This window comes from Aythya marila (assembly GCF_965140915.1).
Source record: "Aythya marila genome assembly, chromosome: 3".
In the NCBI taxonomy this organism is placed as follows: domain Eukaryota; kingdom Metazoa; phylum Chordata; class Aves; order Anseriformes; family Anatidae; genus Aythya; species Aythya marila.
The window spans coordinates 78867282-78870754 of NC_139044.1; positions in this window are offsets into that span (position 1 = coordinate 78867282).

Genomic DNA, 3473 nt, shown 5'->3' on the forward strand with positions numbered 1-3473 from the left:
AGTGTATCAGTGGATAAACTGATCAACTGTGTTGTCTCTTAGACTTCTTTTGAAATTCTGGCTATTGCTGAAAGCAGGAAACGAGATTTGACAACCCATGTGCTGGCCCAATTTGGCAGCTTTCTGGTGTTGGTAACCATTGCATGGGCACATAAAACAGAAAGATGTGTCACTCTTGAGAGAGAATGTTCATCTAAACATGGCAGGCAGGAAATTTGGCCCTTTATATGGTTAATAAAAAAAAATCCATCCCTCTATAAATTATGTTTTAAATAACAACCCTTGATTTTGTTCAAAATATGACGGGACATGTTTTCATAGTCACAGCGTTGGAAGGCCCATTTCATTAGGGCTTACTCTGCTTCTGTCTGATTTGGTCAGAAGTACGCTCGGAGCTTTTGCAGATGTACTCCAGTGACACTTACACCAGCCAGCAGCAGCAGGAGTGCAACTAAGGCCATGTTATTATCTGACACTAACTACATGGCTGTGGAAGCCTCTGTTCTCGTTTAACTACCTGCCCCAGTCTTAATTAAGAGCGTGTGAGTCTGCACGAGCTGGACCTGCACCTTAGGGTGCTCAGGTTACGCACTGCCCCAGCTCTGTGTCTTTGGAGAGTCCTGTATTATTTTTCCTGGTACCCTGTTAGTCAGCTGGCAATATCTGAACTGCCCAATCCTGCCTCCTAGAAGTTACCAACTATTGCTACTGCTGAATCAATTGGATACACAAATTGTTAGAATTAAGCAGACCACAGGCCACGGCTGTATTACAAGAAGTTTGATGCATTCAGAAATCAAAATGTATCCCCAGGCTTTACCTAACGGCAGCTGAATCCTTCAATGTGTGCTCATGTCATCTCTCAAGGAATGCTTTTCCAACAGGCAAAGCATCTTAAGCGTGCTATAATGACAAGTTATGTGTCTTGTTTTAAAGTGCAAGCCATAAATAATTTTACAGAGGAGTGGTTTTGAGAGCTATGGGAACACCAACCAGCAGTGTGTGGCACAGCACATATTCCCCAGCTTCCAACATGGTAAAATTGAACACTCAGTGATTGAAACTCATCCTTTATTTCCCCCTCCATGCTGCACCTGCATCTGGCTGTCCTGTTCTACAAAATACTTACTTCACCACATTCATTTCATCCTTCCCCCCCATCCTATTTTCACTGTCTTTTCATTAGGATGCTATTGAAAAGTGCATGTTTGATGCAAATCCCCATTAGGTGAAAACGTCAAACAAAAATCATTCTTTTCTTATACTCTCTGAAAAACAAACAAACAAACAACATATAAATAGCATAAAATAATTATCATTTAAATCAAGTTAATAATTTATAATAAGCCTCAATTTCCTTTTGAGGCAGAAGAATATTCTTATATTAAAGACTCAACAAGTAATGTAGTTAACAGGACATAAAAGCTTTTGTTTGCCCTGGTAAAAAGTAGAATTTTTTGTTCCCAATGTATATAGTTTTCTTGCTGGGAAGTATTGTAAGCAGTTATAACAGCTGTCGTGTATAACCAACTCTGAGCACTGAAAAAGTTCCTCCAGAAGAACCATGACGAAAATCCTTATCACTCATCTCTCAGTCCCTAGTTTTAACTAGCAGATCATTTTTTCTCCCAGTTTGGAGAACTCACAACTGTGCTCTGAAAGCACAGCTCAGTGAGGCATGTGAGTGCACCACTACACTTGTATTTATGCATTTGGCACTGCAGGATCTCAACTCTCTGTTGTAAACAGCCCTATTTTCAGCATTGCTACACTCTGCTGAAAGAAGTAAAAGAGGCTTTTTTTTCTTCATTTTATATATGCACAGTGTCTCAGTGTGCAGGTCCTGCTGTCTTTCATGTCTTTATGCTGTAGCACACTGCTCGCTATGAAGGGGTATGGTTAGGTTCAACAAAAAGGCTGCAGAACTTTGTGACCTGGAGTATGATGTAGCATCAGAAGAAAGAACAGGTGAAAATGGTGTGAGATACAGAGAGGAAAAGGACAAGACACACAGATGGTTTGGAGAACAGACTATTAAACACCAGGACTAGTGCAGCTCTCCAGAATACACGCAACATGCAACGTATTTAGGAATCATGAAACATCCTTGCTGTATGTACCGTAAACCATTAAGTGGTACTTCTGTATACTTGGGTATTTGCATATACTTCATGAAAGTCAACATAACTTCCACCTAGTTAGTTTCACCACGTGAAAATAACCTCAACTTTTGCTACATACCAAGCTCCTGTTTGAAGCAGTATATGAATTCCCAAAGAAGTTTTCAATTCCGTGTGTTGCAAACCAAAATCCCCCCCACAGTGAGTCTTTCACAACCTGTAAGAATCAGCGTTGTATGGCAGCAAGTTAGCAATTTGCTTTCAGTAGCCTAAAGCCCTAAGTCAGCAGGGATGCTGGAAGAGCCGCAGGACATTGTAGTGATGATGACAATGAGGGGACAATCCAATGGCAACGTGATGGATGAGCTGATTATCCGCGATTTCTGTCCAGAACAGCTATTGTTTTTACGAAAGCTGTATTTTACAATCCTCCTCACCTGTTTTCTCCCCTGCGAGCATCCCGCTAACTTGCCGAGCTGAAGTTCCGCGGCGAAAACCTCTTCCCAGGCGGCGTCCAGGCGCTTTTCCAGGTGGAGGCGGGCAGCACCACCGCCACTTCGGCTCTCATTCCAGCAGCGTGATGACCACGTCGTCGTCTTTTCCTTGCCAGAGCATCTCGCCCTCGAAGCGGACCAGGCCGTGCTTCCTGGCCCTCAGCAGGATGCCCACCACCTTGTTGGAGATGGTCACGTAGGTCTCGAAGAGCTGCCCGAAGGTCACGCTCACGCGCCCGTCGTCCCCCCTGCGCCCCGTGCTCCTGATCACCAGGCACAGCTCCTCCACCTCCCGCCCCACGTGCGAGTGGGCATCCTTGCCCCGCTGCTCCGTCCTGGAGCCCTCGGGGGGCCTCCCGTAGGCCGGGTCCCCCCTGGGAGCCAGCGCGGGCCTGCCGGGCAGCCCGCCCTCGCTGCTGAACGGGTTCCTCCGCTGGTACTCGCCGTGGCCCTCCGCCCAGCTCTGCCAGCTCCGCCGCAGCTCGCCCACCGCCCCGCCGCTCTCCTCGCCCTGCCCCTCGCCCACACCGCGCTCCATCCCCCGCGGCGGGCCCCGACGGCCCTGCGGGACCCCTGCGGGACGCGGCTGGGGCCGGGCTGCCGAGGAGGAGCCGCTGAAACAGCCCCGGGGGCTCAGCCCCAGCCCCGCGGTGCCGCCCCGCAGCGCCCGCCCCCCCCATGGATCCTCCCACTGGCTGCGGCGCTGAGCCGGGCACCGGGGGGGCAGCACCGGGAGCGTCTCCTCGTCTTCGCACCGGCTGCAGCGTGAGTGCTGCGGGGTGAGAAGCGCCCGCAGGAGGCTATGGGCACGCACCAAGACCGCAGCCCGTGCCTGTAAGCAGCAGGGCACGGGCAGAGC